The 24,406-nt window shown below is 43.3% G+C and overlaps 1 pseudogene; it reads left to right on the forward strand.

Moving 5' to 3' along the window:
* The first annotated feature begins 12,719 nt into the window (after positions 1-12,719).
* On the forward strand, positions 12,720-14,079 carry LOC103632626 (calmodulin-binding transcription activator 3-like; annotated as a pseudogene).
* The last annotated feature ends 10,327 nt before the right edge of the window (positions 14,080-24,406 follow it).

Consider the following 24,406-nt stretch of genomic DNA (forward strand, 5'->3'; position numbering starts at 1 on the left):
CGACGCCAGAATTCATGAATAAATTGCTCCATGTATGGCGTCACCTCTTCAAGGTTGGTCAATACATATAGCATGATATGGCGCCACTCTTCATGTCTCAGGGTCTTGGTGGTCGAACCACTCGCGCTTCCGAGTTGCCCTCGAAAAATGCTGAGGTTCGATTCATTGCCGCCATCATTGTAACGAGGGGGTGGATTATGCACGCTCGGCAGTTTGTCACCATAGTAAGTTGTTGTGAAGTTTGACACCTCCTCCAGTATGTATGCCTCTGCAATGGAAGCCTCGATTTTGCATTTATTTCTACATTTCTTTCGGATACTCTTTAGACATCTCTCGATTGGATAGCACCAACGTCCCTGCACGGGCCCCCCCATTCGTGCCTCATATGGGAGATGAATAATCAAATGCTGCATCGGATTGAAGAAGCCGGGTGGAAAGATCTTCTCCAGCTTACACAGTAACACGGGTGCCATCCTTTCCAAGTCTGCAATCATGGTCCGAGCTAACTCTTTTGCACAAAGCTGGCGAAAGAAATAGCTCAACTCTGCAAGCGCTAGCCAGACATGCTCAGGGACATAGCCTCGAACCATCGCCGGAAGAATTCGTTCAATCCATATGTGGAAGTCATGACTCTTCATCCCTAAGACTCGCAGAGTAGATAAGTTCACCCCCCTACTAAGGTTAGCTGCATACCCATCAGGGAACATTAACATCTTGATCCACTGTAGTACTTCCTTCCTCTGGGCCCTGCTCAGGACGAAATCGGCCTTAGGCCTTCTCCATGTCTTACCACCACTAGGCGGCTTCATCTCTTGGTTTGGTCTATCACATAACTCTGCCAGATCCACTCTTGCCTTTACGTTGTCCTTTGACTTATCAGGAATCTCCATAATTGTCGCCCAAAGTGCCTCGGCGACATTCTTTTCAGTGTGCATCACGTCAATGTTGTGTGGAAGGAGCAGGTCATCATAATAGGGGAGCCGAGTCAAGCCCGACTTATGTGTCCACATATGTTGCTCACCATATCCCACAAAACCACCTTCTGGGTTGGCCACGAGACCATCTATCTGTTCGCGAACTTCGGCACCAGTCATCATTGCAGGTGGGCGGTCTGTCACCACAACACCTTTCGTAAAGTTCTTGATGTCTTGTCGGAATGCATGGTCAGGAGGGAGAAATTGTCGATGTTTATCGAATGACGAATATTTGCCACCCTTCTTCAACCAAATGAACCTAAGAGCTTCCTTGCAAACTGGGCATGGAAACTTACCGTGAACACACCAGGCGCAAAATAGCCCGTACGCCGGAAAGTCATGCATGGAGTACTGGTACCAAACATGCATTTTGAAGTTTGTCTTCGTAGCTCGGTCGTACGTCCATACCCCTTCCTCCCAAGCACGGACCAATTCATCAATCAAAGGTTCCATGTACACGCCCATTTTATTCCCCGGGTGTCCAGGAATTATCAACGACACGAATATGTTCTGTCTTTGAAAGCATACGCCGGGGGGGAGATTGATGGGGATAACGAACACGGGCCAACATGTGTATGGGGCAGCGGTCATTCCATAGGGATTGAACCCATCTGTGGCCAGCGCAACACGAACATGTCGAGCCTCTTTGGCTTTCTCATGGTGAATGGCATCAAAGTGGGTCCATGCTTCACCATCGGATGCGTGAACCATCTTGTCAGGATTGTATCGTTTGCCTTTTTTGTGCCATGTCATCTGTTTCGCGGATTCCTCTGTCATGTATAGACGCTGGATCCTCGGTATGAACGGAAGGTGGCGTAGGATTGTCACGGGGATGTCGAGCTGCTTCTTCTGTCCATCACCAGAGTCTACCTCCATGAACCTAGACGATTTACACTTCGGACAGTACTTTGCCTCAGTGTGTTCTTTCCTAAATAGGACGCAGCCCTTCGGACAAGCATGTATCTGCTCATACGTCATCTTGAGTGCACGAAGGAGTTTCTGTGCCTCGTACATGCTCTTTGGCAGAACGTGATCCTCCGGAAGCAGGCTGCCAATAACTGTCAACAAACCATCGAAGGCGTCTCGACTCATGCTATACTGCGACTTCAACGCCATTATACGCCCAATGGCATCCAGTTGAGAAACCTTTGTCTTGCCGTGAAGGGGTTTCTGTGCCGCGTCAAACATGTCGTAGAATGCCTTTGCGGTCGCCTCTGGCTCGTCCTCCGTACGTCCTTCGGCGAACTGTGCCTCGTGATAGTCGTTCAACATGTCTGCTACCCCGGCATCAGCATCGTAATCCTCGACGCGTTGTCTCACCACCTCCTCTCTCGTGCGATGCGCTTCACCATGGAAGATCCACCGAGTATAGTCCGGCGTAAATCCATTCTTCCAAATATGTTCTACCATGGTCTTCTTTGGTTTTCTTTTCCGGTTGTCACATTTGCTGCACGGACAAGGGACTAGGCTAGCTCCTTTAGCAGCTTCGCCATATGCCCGTTCCACGAAAGCATCGGTCTTCCTAATCCATTCTGGGGTGACATCATTACGTCGAACGCGGCCCGTGTACATCCACTCACGGTCCTCCATCCTCTAACATATATAACCGAGTATAGTTTAATATAGACATGTAATGCATGTACACTACGTTCCTACCTTCTAATAGGTGAGGATAGGTCCTAATCCCACCCGCGGTTGCGTAGATGGAGTTAGTTTCCATGCTCTACTCCGATCCGAGATAGAATTTCGGCAGCACCTCCCCGCTGTTCTCCGGATACACGTCCTGGCAGGGAGAGTGTACTGTCCGGAGAACAACAGGGAGGTGACGCCGAAACTCTTTCTCGGACCGGAGTAGAGCATGGAAACTAACACCATCTACGCAACCGCGGGCTGTCCAAAAAACGTGGACAATTCGAAACTGATACATTTGTAGATATGCAAAGATCTGCATATCTACACCGTATCACTTTCGAACGGGAGACGCCTAACTGGGTTACGTGATCTACGACCATGATGCGGAAATAGAGGTTATACCTAGGGTGGCGGTGGAGTCAGGCTAGCGGGGCTGTGGCGGGTCGGTGCAGTGGCGACGTGACGCGGTGCAGGCAGACCCGCAGCGGCTAGAAAGACCTCTGCAAAAAATAAACAAGCCTGTCAACAAAAAAATTCGGCAACACCTCCCCTGCACGGGGAGGTTTTCAAAACCTGCAAATAAAAGTAACAACACGATGGCTGACACGCACATATATCAACGGCACGATGGCCGACAATCACATTTAATCGACATCCATATCCACCATCACATTATATGGAATTGAGTGACAAACCGAATCTATAACAATAAACCGATTCTATAACAATAACAATAACAATAACAATAACAATAACACTAAACCAATTCTATAACAATAACAATAACAATAAACCGATTCTATAACAATAACAATAACAATAACACTAAACCAATTCTATAACAATAACAATAACAATAAACCGATTCTATAACAATAACAATAACAATAACACTAAACCAATTCTATAACAATAACAATAACAATAAACCGATTCTATAATAATAACAATAACAATAACACTAAACCGATTCTATAACAATAACACTAAACTGATTATATAACAATAACAATAACACTAAACCGATTCTATTATCACCTTCGGTGGTCGAATGCGGGACCAAAGGGCGGAGACGTGGTGACCGGGGCCGGAGAATAAATGGCGAGGTTGTGGATGGCCGAAGCCGGGGAAGAACAACGGCGGCGCGTGGGTGTGGCGGGCGCGGTGGCGCTGCGGCGGGCTGGCGGCCGGCGGCGCGAGGGCGGCCCGGCGGGATGGCACGGCGGCGCGCTGGGGCGGCGGCGGGCTGGCACGGCGGCGCGAGGGCGGCCGAGCGGGCGGGCTGGCGCGGCGGCGCGCTGGGGCGGCGGCGGGATGGCACGGCGGCGGGCTGGCGGCCGGCGGCGCGAGGGCGGGCGGGCGGGCGGGCGGGCTGGCGCGGCGGCGTGAAGCGATGACGGCGACGGTTTCTGTGGTAGACGAATGGGCCCGCGGGCGCGTGGTGATGATAAGTTCATCGTCTTTGCCGAGTGCCCGCGATCTGGCACTCGGCAAAGATTTTTTTTAATTTAAAAATATACTTTGCCGAGTGCCAAATCTGAGACACTCGGCAAAGTTCTTTTTTTATTTAAAAAATAACTTTGCCGAGTGCCAATGGCAGGCACTCGGCAAATAAATTACTTTGCCGAGTGTCCTATCTTAGGCACTCGGCATAGACTCTCTTTGCCGAGTGTCACCACCAGACACTCGGCAAAGTAGATTTTTATTTTTTTTTCTTTTTTCCCCCAAACTTTTTCTATCGCCTTCCTACAGTATATATACCTACATGTTCAAATTTGGCACAATTATCAAAGTGTTTGCTATACCTGTTAGATTTTGTTCGTTTAATTGAATTTCTTTGGTTAATTCATATTTGAACTGCAAATCACTCGAAAAATGGAAAACGGCGAATGTAAAAATTATATTCATGTTATTTAGCACAAGTTACGGCCTACATCAGGAACAGACCGGATTTTTCGAGCACCATGCTCACGAAACAAGACAGCGAACTTGCGATCCAGTGGTTTTAAAATTGTATAAAACACAAACAAATTCAAAAAATCATGAAACTTGCCGAGATATCATGATATCATATGTAGAGACTCTGATAAAAATTTGAAAGTGTTTCGTGAAAGTTGTCACGCACTATGTGTAAAAACATAGCCAGCCTTCACATGAAATCATAAAACTTCTATGGAGACCAGCTAGATTTGTACACATAGTGCGTGACAATTTTCACGAAACAGTGTCAAATTTTTATCATAGCCTCTACATATGATATCATGACATGTCGACAATTTTCATGATTTTCTGACTTTGTTTGTATTTTATACAATTTTAAAACAACTGGATCGCAAGTTCGCGGTCATGTTTCGTGAGCATGGTGTTCAAAATTTCCAGTCTGTTCCTGAAATAGGCCGTAACTTGTGCTAAATAACATGAATATCATTTTTGCATTCACTGTTTTCCATTTCTCGAGGGACTTGCAGTTCAAATCTGAATTTTCCGAAGAAATTCAAATAAACAAACTAAATGTACTAGCTATAGAAAACACTGTTATAATCGTCCCACAATGGTACATGTAGGTCTACATAGTGTAGGAACATACCACAAAAAGTTTGGTGACCAAAATAAAAAAAATAAAAATATGCTTTGCCGAGTGTCTACATAGGACACTCGGCAAAGACTCTCTTTGCCGAGTGCCAGATATTTGACACTCGGCAAAGGCTGACGGCCGTCAGTTGTAGACGGCCGCTAACGGCCCTTTGCCGAGAGCCATGTTTGCCGAGTGCTTGACGCTCGGCAAAACAGTCTTTGCCGAGTGCTTGGCTGTGCCGAGTGCCCTGCACTCGGTAAACAAGATCTTTACCGAGCGCAGGACTCTGCCGAGAGCGGCCCTCGGCAAAGTCGACTTTGCCGAGTGCCCGATAAAAAGCACTCGGCAAAGCCGCCGGCACTCGGCAAAGAGCCGAATTCCGGTAGTGTTGGTCTATATTCAGTTCAATAACAGGCTGATGAATAACAGAGAAAAGATTAAGTCAAAGAAAATCACTGATGTTCTCTTGTCTAGTGATACAACTGAAGCTCAAGGTTTTCTCCAAGAGGGTGGAGATGATTGTGCACAAGTTGTCTTTAGAGATGAGGAGGAAGATGAGATGGAAGGTACAGGGATACCTTGGTCTGTTATTGGAGAGGCAGTGGGAACAGAAGAACAGCTTGAGCCTCGTAGAAGTGCAAGAGTGAGAGAGCTCTATGAAGGAGAAGAGTTTGAGTCTGAAGAAGAAGAGTATGAAGATGAAGATTTGTGCTACAGTGAAGATGAAATATGATCTGGACTAAGAACTATGTGCTTGTGTTGTCCTTTATTTATGTGTCTTCTTTTGTGTGAGACCTGAACTAAGAACTATGTGCTTGTGTTGTCCTTTATTTATAAATTGTGTTCTGCACTTGTATTACTGTCCTATCCACTTGTGTTGTAATTATCAGCTGCTGATATGGTGTGCAGTGTACTCAACTGCTCATGAATGGGAGGCTGCTGAAATCATCCAGATAAGTCACAATTTAGTGTTTTCTATTTTTTTATGAACAGCTAGCTGTCTATTGACTAATTTACTAACTACTAGCTGTCAAAATGTGTTGCAGCCTTGCAGGAGCTAGGAACATGCAAGACAGCAAGAGTAAGCTCAGCTAGGAATCAGATATGTCTACTGGCCTTCTTTTTATACTTACTGTGAGTCTGTGACTCATATAGTCATATATAGTAGTTATATACGTATATATAGTTATATACATAATATATATATAATTTATGGCTATATTGCCAAAACGCCTAGAAAAGCGCCTAGAAGCGCCTAAGACCGAGTACTCCCGACTAGGCGCTAGGCAATGGGTCACCACCTAGATTCCGCCTAGCGCCTAGCTGAACCTTGGTCCTGCGACAACATGCTCGGCCTCAACGGTGGATAGGGCAATAGAAGTTTGTTTCTTAGAGCTCTAAGACACCAGGGACCTTCCCAGAAACTGACAAGTCCTTGATGTGCTCTTCCTATCAACCTTGCACCCGACATAGTCGGAGTCTGAATATCCAATTAATTCAAAGGTAGACCCCCTTTGGATACCAGATCCCAAAGCAAGGCGTATAAACTAAATATCTAAGAATTCACTTAACGACCACAAGGTGACATTCATTGGGGTCGGATTGAAATCTAGCACACATGCATACGCTTAGCATAATATCTGGTCTACTAGCACAAATATAAAGTAAAGAACCTATCATAGACCGGTATGCCTTTTGATCAACGAACTTACCTCCTTTGTTGAGGTCCAGCGTTCGTTCCTATCGGTGTCTTTGTGGGCTTTGCATCCTTCATCCCAAACCTCTTGAGTAAGTCTTGGGTGTACTTTTTTTGGGAGATGAAGGTCCCTTCCTTGAGTTGCTTCACTTAGAATCCAAGGAAGTAGTTCAACTCGCCCATCATAGACATCTCAAATTTTTGCATCATCACCCTGCTAAACTCCTCACAAGACTTTTGATTAGTAGAACCAAATATTACGTCATTGACATATATTTGGCATACAAATAGATCATCATTACAAGTCTTAGTAAAGAGAGTAGGATTAGCTTTCCAAACCTTGAAAGCGTTAGAAATAAGAAAATCTCTTAGGAATTCATACCATGCTCTTGGGGCTTGCTTAAGTCCATAGAGCGCCTTAGAGAGCCTGTAGAAGTGGTTGGGATACCTGTCATCCTCGAAGCCAGGGGTTGTTCCACTTATACTTCCTCCTTGATTGGTCCATTGAGGAAGGCACTCTTCACATCCATTTGAAACAACTTACAAGAATGGTGAGCAGCATAGGCTAATAATATGCTTATTGATTCAAGCCTAGCTACATGAGAAAAAGTCTCCTCAAAATCTAAACCTGTGACTTGGGCATAACCTTTTGCCACAAGTCGAGCCTTGGTTCTTGTCACCACGCCGTGCTCATCTTGCTTGTTGCGGAACACCCACTTGGTTCCCACAACGTTTTGCTTCAGACGTAGCACCAGACTCCTCACTTCATTTCTCTTGAAGTTGTTGAGCTCTTCCTGCATGGCCAACACCCAGTCCGGATCCTACAAGGATTCTACTACCCTAAAAGGCTCAATAGAAGAAACAAACGAGTAATTCTCACAAAAGTTAGCTAAACATGAGCGAGTGGTTTCTCCCTTGCTGATGTCACCCAGAATCTGAACCACTGGGTGATTCCGTTGGATGGTGGCCCGGACTTGAGTTGGAGGTGCCAATGGTACTTTTTCCTCTTTATCGTTTTCTTCATGTGCTCCCCCTTGATTCATGCCTTCATCTTGAGGTACCTGTTCCTCATTGCGACCATTGGAACTTCATCGTCATCTATATCATCAAGATAAACTTGCTCTCTTGAAGAGCAATTAGTTTCATCAAATACAACATCGCTAGTGACTTCAACCAAACCCAAAGATTTGTTGAAGACCCTATCTCTATATGCCTTTGTATTTGCATCATAACCTAGTAAAAATCCTTCTATAGCTTTGGGAGCAAACTTTGAATGTCTACCTCTTTTAACTAAGATGTAGTATTTACTTCCGAAGACACGAAAGTATGACACATTGGGTTTGTTATCGGTTAGAAGCTCGTAAGACGTCTTCTTGAGGAGTCAATGAAGATAGAGCCGGTTTATGGCATGGCAAGCCGTATTTATAGCTTCCGACCAAAACCGCTCTGGCGTCTTGTACTCTCCAAGCATTGTCCTTGCCATGTTGATGAGCGTCCTATTCTTCCTCTCTACTACACTATTTTGCTGTGGCGTGTAGGGAGCGGAGAACTCATGCTTGATGCCTTCCTCCTCAAGATACTCTTCCACCTGAAGATTTTTGAACTCAAATCCATTATCGCTTCTGATCTTCTTCACCTTGAGCTCAAACTCATTTGGGCTCTCCTTAAGAAGTGCTTTAGTGTACTTTGGGTTTCTGATTTATCCTGCAAAAAGAACCCAAGTCAAGCAGGAAAAATCATCAACAGTTACAAGACCATACTTACTTCCCCCGATGCTAAGATAAGCAACGGGCCCAAAGAGATCCATATGTAGGAGTTCCAGTGGTCTTGACATTGTCATCACGTTTTTTCTTGGATGAGTTGTTCCCACCTATTTTCCTACCCAAACTCTTGAGCTTGCCTTGGTTCCCATCTCCAAAGATGATAGTGTCTTAGGAATCCTTGTTCTTGACGTAGGAGGTGAACATTTTCTTCTCCCCTGTCATGTGGTTTGTGCATTCGCTATCAATGATCCAGCTTGAGCCCCCAGATGCATAAACCTGCAAGGTAATTAAGCTTGGGTTTTAGGTACCCAACTCTTATTGGGTCCTACATGGTTAGTCACAACAGACTTTGGAACCTAGATGCAAGTTTTGTCTCTCTTACACTTAGGTCCCAAACTTCTAGCAACTACGTTATCATTTTTGCATATAAGAACAAATGAAGCATCACATGTTTGATAAAGCATAGTTGGTCCAGTTGATGCCTTCCTAGGCGCACGAGAAGCAACATGATGGCGCCTAGGTCTATTCCCACCATGAGCATATGAAGAACTAGATGCAAACATGGCATGAGAATTAAATGCAGCATCATGACAGGTAGGTAAGGAAGCATGATTATAACACCTATCATGATGAGCAACACTACAAACATTCTTGACATGAGCATAGAGATAATCATGGTTCTTTTGGTCATGTGAAGAATAAGAGCTACTAGCCATAGGAGCCTTCCCTTTCTCCTTGTTGAGATTAGAAGTCATTTGGCTTGTTAAACCAAGTCCATCCTTAATAGAGGGGTGCCTACAAATGGTGTAGGCATCCCTGACAAATTTTAATTTCTCATAATCATCCTTGCAAGTCTTAAGTTGAGTATTACTACTTGCAACATCATTATTCAATTTAAGAATGATGGAGGCATGTTCATTGCAAGCATCAATATCAAAATCCTTACACCTATTGCAAATAACAACATGCTCTATAGATGAACTAGCAATGTTCACTTTTCTAACTTAACATTCAAATCATCATTTAAATTCTTAAGATTAGAAATTGAATCATTGCAAGCAGATAGCTCAAAAGACAATAGTTCATTTTTCTTAGTTTCTAGAGCAAGAGATTTTTGAACATTAATAAATCTATCTTGTTCTTCATAAAGAATATCTTCTTGCTTCTCTAGCAGCCTATCCTTTTCATTAAAAGCATCAATCAATTCATTTATTTTATCTACTTTAGAGCTATCTAATCCCTTAAATAGATCACTATAATCTACCTCATCATCAGAAGATTCCTCATCACTAGAAGAAGTGTACTTAGGTGTATCTCGTGTACGTACCTTCTTCTCCTTAGCCATGAGGAGCATGTGGAGTTCATTGGGGAAGAGTGAGGACTTGTCGAAGGTGGAGGCAGCTAGTCCTTCATTGTTGAAGTCGGATGAAGAACAGTCGGAGTCCCATTCTTTGCCAATGTGTGCCTTGCCTTTTGCCTTCCTGTAGTTTTTCTTCCTTTCCTTCTTCCCTTTCTTTTCTTGTGCCTGGTCATTGTCATTATCGGGACATTGTGCTTTAAAATGACCAAACTTACCACACTTGAAGCAGGAGCGCTTTCCCTTTGACTTGTTCTTGTTGGGATACTCCTTGCGTCCCTTCAAAACGGTCCTGAAGCGCTTGATTACAAGCGCCATTTCATCCTTGTTAAGCTCGACAGCCTCCACTTGTGCTACCTTGCTAGTTAGCGTCTCCTTGCTACTTGTTGCTTTGAGAACAACAGGCTGCGACTCGTAGAGAGGAAGCGGTCCGTTTGCGACATCGTCCACATACCTCGCTTCTTTCACCATCATGCACCTGCTCACAATTTTTCTAAGAATTTCCTCAGGCGTCATCTTTGTGTACCTGGGATTCTCACGAATAAGATTTACAAGATGAGGATCAATGACAATAAATGACTTTAACATGAGTCGGACGACGCCATGATCCATCCATCTTGTACTTCCATAGCTTCGAATCTTATTCACCGGGATCTTGACCCTATTGTAAGTTTGGGTTGGCTCCTCTCCCCTTATCATGGCAAATCTCCCAAGGTCACCTTTCACCAGTTCCATCTTGGTAATCATGGTGGCGTTATTACCCTCGTGAGAGATCTTGAAGGTATCCCATATTTGCTTGGCATTGTCCAAGCCGTTAACTTTGTTGTATTCATCACTATATAGAGATGCTAATAAAACAATAGTAGCTTGGACATTTTTATGTATTTGCTCATTAATCAATATAGGATTATCAGTGCTATCCAAATGCATTCCATTTTCAATAAATTACCAAATGCTAGGATGAAGAGAAAATAAGTGACTACACATTTTATGACTCCAAAAAGAATAGTCTTCTCCATCAAAGTGTGGGGGTTTACCGAGTGGAATAGACAATAAGTGAGCATTCAAATTATAAGGGATGCGAGAATAATCAAAAGAGTAGTTCTGATTAACCATTTTCTTTTTCGACGAAGAGTCTTCGTCGTCGTCATCCCTTGGTGAAGAGGAGAAGGCATCAATGTTGTAGTAGATGATCTTCTTTATACGCCTCTTCTTCTTTCCATCCCTTTTCTTGTGACTCGAGCCTGAGTGAGTGGGCTTGTTGCCTTTTGGCTCGTCAACGTAGAGGGTCTCTGTAATACCCTGAATCCATCAAATGAAAGAAATCCAATTGATATATTAATTTTCAATAGAAAGGAAAAAATATGTTTTCAAATAACGAAATAGTGATATAAATAAATTGAACAATTTCTTGACTAGATAAAATTTTATCAAGTGTTTGATGCACTCATGTGAAAGCATATATTTTGTTTAGCTTGATTTGTAAATCTAATTATTGAATTTAATTGTGTGAGGAAGGTCTCGTTTTATAAAATAATAATTAATATGCATTTTTATATGTTAATGATTTTTGTGTGTAAGAATTTCAATTTTTCATTTTATTATATTTTATGTTAAAAACCTTTTATTTAAAAAGGGAACGTCTTAAAATAATTTATTTTGTAAAATAAGTTTTTGTCATGTTAATAATAAAATTGGTTTTATTTTGAATTTTTAGAATATATGTATATTGTTATTTAAAAAAAGAATTTCGAAATTTTAAAAAATGGAAAAAAATTGAGGCCGACGCTGAGCCTTTCCAAATGGTTCATCACCTCTCTCTCCTCCTTTGATTGGCATGCGGGGGGCACAATTGGCATTTTTCCTGCTCCCTTCCTCCCAGGATCCCTGCTCAATGGGCCCCATCCGTCAGTCGGATTCTTGCCCGCCTGCTGCCCTGCTGGCATCCTTAGTGTGGAGCATACTGCGCACCCACCCAACCACGCCGACCCATCTCCCCAACTAGCCCAGCCATTCTTCTCTACTAATCCTTAAGGGTGGACGGAGGGCGTCCACCAGCCTCACCACACCCCCGCCCGCGATGCTACGCCCCTCTCCCGTGGCGCCGTGATGCCCGCTGCCGCGCGCGTCTTCCTCCTTCCTCCCCGCATCGCATTCCACCCGCGAACTGCTCCCTCCCCCGCGGCACGTCTTCCTCCCCGGATCCGACATCCCCACACCAAACGCGCCCCCCTGCCCTCGCCCTCGCCCTCGCCCTCGACGGTGCTGCCCTCTCTGATGGCGGGATCCGCGGACGCGCCCCCACCAAACCCGACCCCGAGCCAGCCCGCCACCAAACCGCGCCCGCTCCATGCACGATGGCCACTCATCCCGTCACTGTCCCCGACGCGACTCGGACCGAATCTTAGGCCCGCCTGCCGCCGCCGCCGGCTCCAGATGGAAATGGTAAAACCTCCCTCCTCCTCCTCCTCCTCCTGGTCCATGTCGTTGGGTTCGGGTCCCAAGGGGCCGCACGGTTTCGCTGCCGACGCCGATCTTAGCACCAGCGGCGTTGACCTCGCCCGATTCACCCCGGGCTGCTGCTGGGCCGCGCGACCTGCTCCTTCGTGACTGATTACTCGGAATTTCTATCCGCTTGTGGGATTCTCGAGCGGATCAGCTGAGCACATCAACTTCAGCGCCATTTGTTTGGCCGCGAAGCAAATCGTAGAGCTTTTCTTCCAAGGGTCCTTCTCAGATGTGGAGTTCCTCGACCCCCAGAGTATACCGCAGCTGGGTTCGTATCCAAAACAAGTTCAGAGGATGGAAAGGAAGAAAAGAGTTTATGCTTATCTGGCAGAAAATTGTGAAGATACAGGTAATTTCTATTTGCATGTCTACTTTTTTGGGTCTGAAATCTCATATAACCTATAATAGTTTGGTTACATTGGTACTCTGTCTACCATTTTTTCACATAGTTAATTTGAGAAATCACTGTTTGTAGTCATTTACATCAAACTAATGACCTACTCCTGTCGTTTTTTCTTTGTTACGGAAATCTTTCCAAGCTCCACTTCCATGGTGAAGCAAGGTTTTCCAGCCACTGGCAATTATAATTTTGTATTTGATGAAACAACAGGCGAAAATCAAAGTATGTGGTGGTGGTTGTCGTAGTTATTTGAGGCGCACTTCTTTTGGATATTGGGCCTATCACTTACCTGCAAAGTTCTTAACGTTTCAGTTTCAGACGTTACATTTATTTGATGATGATTTAAGCCATCACATTAAATTAGGCTGTCAAGTACAGCTGTAGCGGTAAAATTCCCATCCCTTGTTTCTTTCCAGTATCTAAGAATACTCTTTTGTTTGTTAGGCCCATGTACGTGGACATCAGGTAAGGAAAAACTATCGGAAGGTAGTCTGGTCTGTTGGCATCGTGGAGAAAGTCATACTGAGGTGGAGGAGAAAGGGAAGGGGTCTGCGAGGTTTCCAACCTGAGAAACAACTTGAAGGTCCATCATGGCAGATCCAACCTGCAAAGGCTGAGGCTGAGGATGAATATGACTTCTTGAAGGATGGCAGGAAACAGGCTACAGGCAGGTTGGATAGAGCACTGGCTCGTGTGCGTTCCATGAATCAGTATCCTGAAGCAAGAGACCAGTACCGCAGGCTGCAAGCCTGTGTTAACAGCCTATGAGAGTCCCAGGTCCTCACTAACATATTAGTCACCCTGGTTTGAGGAAGCTTGAGTAGTGACCATTCTAACACTGTTTGTGCTGGTTGATGTTTGGACAGGCGATGCAGGACAGGATGCTGGCTGATTCAGCTGGCACCGATGGGGGTGATTTCATGACTGAATTGGAGGAGCTATGCCGGGATGATGGCGATGCCCCGATGTCGACTATTTCTTGACATGGAACTTACTATAGATCAGTTAGGCAGTGACATGTTCTTTACCAGACTAGATGTAATTTGTTGTTACTAAATGGTCTCTACTCACCGTTGAACACCATAATATAATGATATAGCAGCTAATACATGGACTTCTACAGATTATGATAATTGATCAGTATAATTTGTGGAATTATTATATTTTAAAGCAACCTGAACATAGAGTTGGCCAGTAGCTTATGTCGTAAGCAACCTGAACATAGAGTTCAACATAGAACTCTTTGTTTGACTGTAAGCATTACAATAGATTTTTTTCTCAAATTTGTATTGCAGATTGAGATGATACACAGAGTTCAACATAGAACTCTTGGCTGCTCACTCTTTGTTGCTGTGTCTTGGCTACTCACTTATTAAGAGCCTGAACTATGCTTACTGTTTCTTCTGTGATTATATGGACTACCATTGCTGATTCATGTGGTGGGACCACAAAGGAACTCCTTGAGCTAGCTGGCAAGGTACGAGCGTGTTACTTTATTTAGTAGTTTTGGACTTCTGATGTTGGTTTCTAAAGGGATTATGTATTAGGGTTGTTTGCTCTATTCTGAGAATTGTAATCTGCATGACCCAATAGTCACCCCAGAAATTAGTGATTCGGGACAGTTGAGGTTCTTGATATTTGGCCTACTTGTCCAATTACTTTATGTTTCTTGTGGTCCTTCCAGGGGTTTGTGCTATAGGATTATACAGGTCTATCACTGGACCTCAATGTGCATCCTGTGATCAACGGCGCGCGCCCGGGGACCCTGGCGCAGCAGCAGCATAGCCCATGGCGGGTGGTGTCCGTGTCCCCGCACCCGCAGGCACAGGCCATGATCGAGTACATCTCCCCTCGCCCCCGCGTGGAGCTCGACCAGGCGGCCACCACGCTGCAGAAGGCCTACAAGTTCCTGAAGCTGTAAGCATCTTCATTCATTTCATGGAGGGTCGCCAAGGTCGGCAAGGGACTCTCCAAGGACGACAAGGCGCAGAAGCTCGCGCTCCAGCACTAGCTCGAAGCTGTAAGCATTTTCATCCATTTCATATATATATAAATGCCTTTTTTATTGGACTGATTGTTTGTCTCATCATCTGTTTGCTTGTTCAGATTGACCCGCGCCACCGCTACGGCCACAACCTGCACCTCTACTACGACATCTGGTGCGCGAGCTCCAGCTGCGAGCCCTTCTTCTACTGGTTGGATGTTGGCAAAGGCAGAGACTTGCATCGCCAGAAATGCCCACGAAGCAAGCTCAACTCACAGCTCATCATGTACCTCGGACCAGTACGTGCGGCGTGACCCTAGATAATTGTACGTATGTATCCGACTGACTGACTGACTGCTGAGCAGAACGAGAGGGCAGCGTCATGGAGGAAGGCCGGGTGCTGTACAAGCAGAGCGGCGATCTGGTGAACACGAACGAGGAGTCCAAGTGGATCTTCGTGCTGAGCACCAGCAAGTCGCTGTATGTCAAGTCGCATAGTGACTGTTCTGTACAGCTTGCGTTTTAATTTGACTTGGGAGAGGCCACCAGTCCACCTTCTGAACCAGAGCCCAGGAGAGCTAATCGATTGCTATATGTCTGTTTAGATTGTAAGGGCTAATTATTAATCACTAAAGTTTAGCCTGTAAATTGTTAGCTTATCTATGGACTAACAATTAGTCCACAAATATGTGCTAAAGTGGGCTAATTTTTCATGGACCCCATGGAAAGAAATTTGTGCCCCCGTCTTCACCGTCAGATGTAGAGTTTGACTTTTTGTGAAAGTGCAATGCCACATGTAGAATTTGACCTGTGTGATCGTGATGGAAACTACACGCCAATTTCGGTTGAGTGTTCATCTCAACCAATAGTGACCACAGAGATGAAAATGAAGACATGAACAACTTTCGTAATAATCTTGCCAATTTATTATTGCCTAGACAAGATCGGTTATGAGATATATCTCGAAGCATGCGTAATTAAATTTGTCATACAAAACTTTAGATACTCTATTTTTAGCTTTTAGATTTACGCTAAGTAAATTGGTTTATGTAATATTTGGGTGACTTCTTATCATTTGGTCTTCTCTGTTGACACTTCAAAATTTAAATAAATAAGGTCATGTTTCACTCTCAAGAGATAAACTTTAGCAGCTTTTTAGCTACTTTTAGCCATTTGGTGATCTAAACAGAAGAGGCTAATGATGGTATGATAAAATTTTGCAGGATGGCGCTGTAGCGCCGATGGAGTTGGATGGTGTCATCAGGCTCGACTGGGTGTGAATGGGATGGATGGACTCTGCTCGTGCTGAAGTAGAGAGAGAGAGCATGCTTGGCTTGCGGGAGACCATATTTCGGTTCATCTTTTTTCATGGGTCATGTTAACTGTTATGTCATATTACGCAACTTCAAATATTTGTCTTTGCGAGAGAAGTACCAAAATAGTTTCACTTCATAGCTACTCTTAGATATGTTCATGCCGCTGCCACTAATCATATAAGGATAACATTGTATTTGTTAGGAAACAATTTTTAAGATATTAAAGTCGGTGATAATATAAGTGTTCTTCGTTTCTATGTAATCGTTGTGCACTAATATTTTGCTGAATATTTTGTGTGCCGTTGCAAAGCACGTGCACATAACTCATAGGTAGATTCACAGTAGTTAACTGTGTGCTTGAACAAACTGATGCAGATGTTTGTTCTATGCAAAAGATGACACTGGTTGTTGGTTTTAATACTGAAATGTCATCCTAACCATTTGACTAGCTATGTCCAGCACATTCTATTTTCATTTCTCTAAATGTTGGCAGCTGCTCTCCAATACGCATTACATGGTTGCCTCATGGTCTATGTAAGGAAACCTTGAACCTGAATGCGCACAACTTTAATTGCTCTACCTGTTTTTAGAGGAATCATATTTAGATGGGTTGAATATTGTCATAATATATGTCCATATGTAAGTAATGTAGAAATCATGCCACAACATATTCCCCACAACATATAAGATAAGAGCGCCATATTTGTGAGCTAAAATAATTTTGATAGATAAGAGGGTTATATTTGTGAGATAAAATAATTTTGATAGCCACAACTCGCCATCTCCTTTTTTATACTTTTCACCCTGCAATGCAAAATTGTTCTAAGGAGGCCATGGTACATCACCATATCATGTATTATCAACTTTTAGGATTTGCCTAATTCAATTAATAATGATATTGAGCCAAATTTTGGTTGTTCGAAATGTCAGACTTCAACATTTGTTAATTTTGTTGAGTTGAGTCTTGATAGCATCACTAAATAAAAGACTTATGCATGCACAAACGTCCCCGTTGCAACGCACGGGCATATACCTAGTTTCTCACTAAGTGCAGACGGTTATGTCTGATATGCTCTTCATCTCCCTCCCGGTGCCCCTCTACCTTCCTCTTCGGCCATATAAAATGTCGTCTGTGTGCCGTGTGCTTACCCGCCTCTCCCTGCTCATCTCTAGTTCTGCTCGTGTGGAGCCGCGCTGCTGCTTGCCGTCGTCTTGGCGCCGGCCGCTCCGTTCCTCTCCGTTGCCAGCCGTGGTCCCTACTCGTTTTCCTACATAGACGTGCCATGCCACGATGCCTTCACACCTACTTGCATTTGCCGCGCTCGGCGGCTGCTGTTGCGCCACTCGTCGGTGCTTCACCCAATGTCGTCGTCTACACGTCCGTTAGTGCCCACGTCGTGCTCACTGAGCCTTGCGCCCGTACTCGTACAGCGAACTCGCTGTTGTCGAAAGTTCAAGTGACTGAAGCATACAACCACCCTCTAAGTATATGTTTAATCGCGTAAAGACCTTTCGATAGTTTTCCTATTTTAAAATATTTACTTGATACTCAAATAAATACTATTTTGTGAGCTTCATAAATTTATGCTAAAAACTTTGAATTAGTGTTTGCAACAATCTACATGTTTTTGTAATTTAAAATTGATTAGTGATTGTTATAATTGATATATGCGTAGTTTTCTAAATAAGAAATTAAAATAAAGTTTTCATATTTTAACCACAAATAAGAGATAGTTATTCATAGTATTGTCTGTGCACAAAAATATAAATTTATTAGCTACCCTGCTAGTCTACCTTTAATTATGTTTTGGTCCTTGTTACAGTTTTTGTTAATAACATGTATATTTGGAACCTAAATAGAAATGGTTTCGTTAGTTTCACAATTATATGATAAGCATTTTTAGTTAGTGTTTCCAATTGTTTGTAATTTAAATCTGATTTGTGACAGTTATAATTAATTTATGTGTAGTTTTCTAATTATGAAATTAAAAAGAATTGTAGACCATATTTTCTAATCAAACGTACTAAATAAACAACTACATAATTACTTTTTAAGATTTAGATTTATGTTCAAGTATTTCATATTTAAATATGTATATGTCATATAAGGATTTCTAATAATATTAATATAGCTTAATTCACCCACATAACTAAAATGACAGATTAAACATTGTTCAACATAGTTTCATTTTTAATTAATTAGATTATGTTGGGGACTTGTTCTCAAAGCTATGAATTAAGAACAAGGCAACACAGAAGATGTTAAATAATAATGCCCTTCGTTCGCTGAAGCATTATTTTGCCATGGATTTAATGAACTTCGAACGAAGGCCACAGACAGAATACCACGAAGGTCATACCTTCTTGGTCAAACATTCATCAATGCGAAATAAAATATAAAATATTAAACATTATAGGAAAAACAAATTACATTATTCATATATTTCATAATATGAACTTAAATGTCGAAACATAATATTTAGGTACGTTTATACCTTCGCCTCTTACAGAAAATAATTCCAGCGTAATGTGTTAGCGATTACAAGATTGCGTGAACAGTGCGGGGTACTGTTCACCTATTTATAGGCACAGGGTGCAGCATGTGTAAAATTACATTTATGTCCTTTACAATCGACTACAATAATGACACAAAACATGATGGGTCTTTAAGTCAATCCATCTTTAAGTCGGTTCGGCCCTTCGTCTTGAGATCTGTCATTATGCCGAAGCTCTATAGGTAATAGCTTCGGCGCTTGCTCCTGAAAGGATCTTCCGAAGGTGTTCTCTTTCTAAGGATCTTCGGCTATGAAGCATACCCCCAACAGTAGCCCCTTCGCGGTGCTAGATCGTTTTTCGTAACGAGCTTGATCCATGAAAAAATCTTCTAGGCTTCGGGATGCCGAAGATCCGAAAAACACCTTCCCTGAGCTCGTTGGCGAGAAACGATTAAAATAATCGTCGCGCGCGCGGTGGCCCCATCTTGCAGCAGTTACGCGCGCCCCAGCGATTCACCTTCTCGAACCCTGTGGCCCATCGTTCAGCGAGTGCGGGTGACTGTTTGTTCGGTGCAGGAGACCTTGACGATTCACCTTCCCACCTGTGGCACTATATAAACAGACGGGTAGGTGTGAAGTTACCACAACATTCATTGCTATTGCACTGTTTTGCTGCCAAAATTTTAGTCATAGCCGAAGCTTAATCATCGTGCTCAGACGAAACTTCGCTTTTGATTCTGCTTCGTCACAAGAGGAAGAGCTTCGGGAAAATAAAAAAAGTCAACAACAAATATTTCAAGAAAGTCATAATCAAATGGCCAGAGTTTGCTCCACTGCTAGGGTTGATCGTGAGGGAGATGAGACCGAAGCTGCTGAGACTGTTCCAATTTCTGAAGCAATGAAGCGGTCTGGGCTGGTAACATCGGAGGACGTCCCTGCCGCTGAAGCAGAGCAAGCTGATGTTGAGGAGATCGAGTCTGAAGATGATTATAGCAGCGCGGTGCCGAGCAAACCCAGCCATCTGGATTTCGGAAAATCCACCATCTCCAAAGGTGACCTACCTAAGATGTTGAAATTGGGCTATTTTAATGAAGAAAAGAAAGAGCTGGTTCGCTTTGGTGGGGAGGAAACTAATCCGAAGCCAGGAAAAGATGAAGTAGTAGTTTTTAAAAGTTTCTTCAAAGCTGGTTTGAGATTCCCTTTGAATAAGATGATTGCTGATGTGCTGAAGAAGTTTGGGATCTACTTTCATCAGCTAACTCCTAACGCTATCGTTAGGCTTAGCGTTTACATTTGGGCTCTCCGAAGCCAAGGGGTGGAACCGTTTGCCGAAGGTTTCTACCGAGTGCATGAGCTGCATTACCAAACCAAGGCTAGAGGAGATGGGTTACATGAAAACTTCGGCTGCTACAATTTTGCCTACCGCAAGACTACAAAATTTCCCGTGATCAGTTACCGAAGCAAGTGGCCAACTGGTTGGAAATCTAAATGGTTCTATGTCAAAGTTGACGATGATAAGGAGAAGCTGGTTCAGAGTCCGTTAGAGTTGATCTTCGGAGAGACCAGACCCCCGTGCAATATGACACCAGAGGGTCCAACCCAAATTGCGTTGGCTGAATTTAGGGTTATCGCAAAGCACATCAGCACTAGGGACTTAGTGCATGAATTTTTGGCTTTCAAAGTGTTTCCAACTATGAAAGAGTGGGCCATGCTGAAGCTTGAAGGAAAAAAGAAGGAAGGAGAACTTATTCGGCTGCCCTACCATTACAAATTCAAGAGACATTTCAAAGTGCCTTGTCAAGAATGGCTGGATACAATCGAAGTAATGTGCAACGAAATACTTGGAAATTATTCTAAAAAAGAGGACCAATTGATGACTGCGGCCTTCGGCACCCGTCCGAAACGAAGGCTAAACCGAGTGATGGATGCTATAGGTTTTGAATATCCTGACTACGAGCGGCTGGACAAGGGTGTCGAAGGCCAAAAAAGGAAGAGAGTAGCTAGTGCTCTGAATAAGGACGATGAAGATCAACCGAAGAAGAAAAAACAAGAGTCTGAGGCAAAAACAGTTGCTCCGAAGAAAAGAAAGGTTTCGACTCCGAAGCAAAAATCAATTGATGAAAAAGAAAGGACTTCTGCGACATCCTCTGCTACCGAAGTAGAGGAAATCTTAAAGGTAATGACTGAAACTTTGCCTGTCAAACTAAGTCCACTGGGACTACATCTGACGAAGCTTTTTCAGAAGGAAAAGGAGCCCACAAAAACGAAGGCACCTAGGCCAAAGAGGCAAAGAATCGTTACTATGACAGAAGTCATTGAAGCGACACCACCAGGAGCTTCAGCTCCGAAGATGCCGGCTATTGAAAGCACGACAGCTACTGAAGCTGTACCTTCGGAGGCTGCCGCATAAGAGGCCAGAGCCGAAGATGCCAAATCCGAAGATATTAATTTAGAAAGCATGGTTGCTGATATAGACAAAATGATACTAAACATGGCCGCGGAAGAAGCTGCCGCAGAAGAGGCTGCCGCAGCCACCGAAGAGACTACGGCTGCAAACCTCAAGAAGGAAGAAATGACCGAAGATACTTCGGAAGATGAAGCATTTAACTTTCAAAACTTAGTTGGCCAAGAGCTGACAAAAGCTGAAAAAGAAGAACTAAAAGAATATGCTATATCTTGCAGGTACCGGCCGGGAGCGCTTCTCTTCGGTGGCATTGATGATGAAAGGTTGGGCTGCGTACGAGATCAGACCGGCACGAAGGTTATCGGTACTCTATCAAAGAGTATCGGTTTCCCGAAGCTCGAAACATATATCAGCCGCTATCGACGACAACACATTGTCGGTAGTTTGTTTTATTCCAATTTTAAGGTAAACAACTTTTGTCTAACTTTTATTATTTGTAATAACATAAATGTTTTTCTAACGAAGGTTATTTGTCCGCAGAGTATGCTGTTGAGCAAGGCTTTAAAAATGCAGCAGGACTTAGAGGATAAAAGCACGAAGTTATAATTGAGAACTTAGAGAACAAGATAAAAGAGCAATCAGTTGCTATCGAAAAGAAAGACTTCGAGCTTCAAACAACCGAAGGCTTATTAGCGGATGCTGAAGCCAAAATAACAGAATTAAATTCGAAGCTTCTTTCTCAATCAGAAAACTTCGAACAAGAAAGGCTGAAGCTTGATGCAAAACTTGAGGCCAAAGTCCAAAAAAGTTCAGAGCTGAAAAAATCATTGACAAGCCTTCATAATAGATGTCTGGAGTTCAGCAATCGATGCATTCAACGACTGAAGCAGGTGTTCTATTTTGTTGGAGCCAGCAGCGAGAAATTTACTCCTTCGGCTGAAGACCTGCCTGGTGCCTTCGAGCATATTGAAGGTGAAATTGATGATTTTGACGAAGTTATAGCCGGACATGGTGACTTCTGTGCCCTGGTAGCTTCTCGGGGCACAACTGCTGCCTTTCTGAAGTCTGGCTGCGAACACGGAAAGGTTATCAATAGACCCAACTTCAGCTTATCACCAGCAGACTTAGATAACATTCCCAACCTTGCCCGAAGTATTGCGAATAGATTTATAAAATTAGTATGGACAAAGGGTGGACGAAGCAAAGCTGGTGACGAAGCTCGAAGCCACCTTAAGCCGGTAACAAAATCATACCTTATGCTTACCTTTTCCTTTGAATTTGAATTTTGCTTATAATACTTACATACAGGATGACAAAGCCGAAGCTATGGAGTAAAAAGACAAAGCTCCATGAATGCTAACGAAGCTCAAGTAGTCTGTAGAAATACCTCAAAAAACTCCTGTAACAACTTGTATAAAGTATGATGTAATTAAATTTCACTTCGTGGACTTTATCCATACCTTGTAATATAGTCTTACCTTTGCATCAATGTATAAAGTGCTTTGGTGTGGACGAAATTAATATTTTTGAGCCGAAGGCAAAAAACACCTTTCCTTCTTTTCGTACACAACGAAGCATAAAATTGCCTCTTTTCCCTTTTTTCCGAAGCCTTCTCTTTTAGAGCCGAAGCAAGTGTGTATGTTATGATGATGATGATCCTATGTATGTCTAAGTGAATGTTTATGAATGCAAATGTATGATGTAATGTATCGTGCAAATGAATGTTCAAAGACACATACGAAACCACAATCAAAACTCTTATTCCCTTAGGAATAACAAATCTTTGCCGTTTATTTTTCGGCTTCACCGCTTATTTTTCGGTGTATCAGCGCTGACTTTTCGCTGTAAGTTCTGCATTCCCTTAGGAACGTCTTTTGAACTTCTTCGCCTTTTACTTTTGGCGGTATCGCATTGACTTTTCGCGCTTCGCCTTATACTTCGGCGGAATCAGCGTTGACTTTTCGTTGTAAGCTCCGCATTCCCTTAGGAACGACTTTTGAGCAGAAAACTTACGCTGCGCTCCCTTAGGAACGGCTTTTTGTAGCTTCGTCGTGCTCTGCATCCCCTTAGGGACGTCTTTCGAGCTTCTCCCTGTTTTTCCTTTTCTCTTTGCACTCGATGGTGCATGCTCAGTTTTTACATTTACATCTTCGGGGGATATTGCTCTTGTAGAGCTGATATAAGAAAAAGAGAAATTACATGCTATGGCCCCATTAAAAACCTTTCTCCCCCTTTGGAAAGGAAAAGGTGCCATAGGAAAGAATAAAAAAGATTACATCAGGCTACACATAATACCGCCGAAGCTCATCCTCATTCCAAGATCTAGGAATGTCGTTGCCGTCCATATCCTTCAACCTGTAGGAACCGGGTCTTGACGAAGATACTACCAGAAAAGGTCCTTCCCACTTCAACTGTAGCTTGCCTACTGTATCTGGGTTGGCAACTCTCCGAAGTACGAAGTGTCCTGGCTTAATATTTTTTAACCGAACTTTTCTGTCACGCCATTTTATTGTTTCGGCTTGATATTTATTGATATTCTCCACAGCCTGAAGCCTGATCCCTTCTATAGCGTCTTTTGCCACAGAATAATCAGCTTCGTCCTCTGCCGAAGCCACTGTTCTTATTGATCCCGCTTTATCTTCTTCTGGGGTTATTGCTTCGTCACCAAACAACAATTTGAATGGTGTAAAACCTGTTGACCTTGCATTATTGTGTTGTGGCTCCACACCACTTTGGTTAATTCGTCTGGCCACTTCCCCCTGGACTGGTTGAAGATTAACTTCTTATTCCTGTCATTATAATGCCATTAGCTCTTTCGACAAGTCCATTTGAGTCTGGATGCCTAACCGATGCAAAATGGATCTTCGTGTCAATTTGTTCACAAAACTCTTTGAAAGTTTCGGCATCAAACTGTGTTCCATTGTCCACAGTAATAGCCTTCGACACTCCGAAGCGACAGACAATATTTTGCCAGAAATTTTTTTGGACAGTGACCGAAGTTATTGTGGCTAAAGGTTTCGCCTCAATCCACTTAGAAAAATATTCTACTGCCACCACAACATATTTTAAATTTCCTTGTGCTGGTGGAAGTGGGCCTAGTAAATCAAGGCCCCATCTTTGCAACGACCAAGTAGGCTGTATTAATTGAGTTAGAGTCGAAGGCTGTTTTTGATCTCTTGCACATTTTTGACAACCTTCTCATTTTTGGACTAATTTTGCTGCATCTGAAGCTGCCTTCGGCCAATAAAATCCTTGACGAAAAACTTTACCCAGCAAGGGCCTAGATCCGATGTGAGATCCAC

The sequence above is a fragment of the Zea mays genome, chromosome 7, assembly GCF_902167145.1.
Source record: "Zea mays cultivar B73 chromosome 7, Zm-B73-REFERENCE-NAM-5.0, whole genome shotgun sequence".
In the NCBI taxonomy this organism is placed as follows: domain Eukaryota; kingdom Viridiplantae; phylum Streptophyta; class Magnoliopsida; order Poales; family Poaceae; genus Zea; species Zea mays.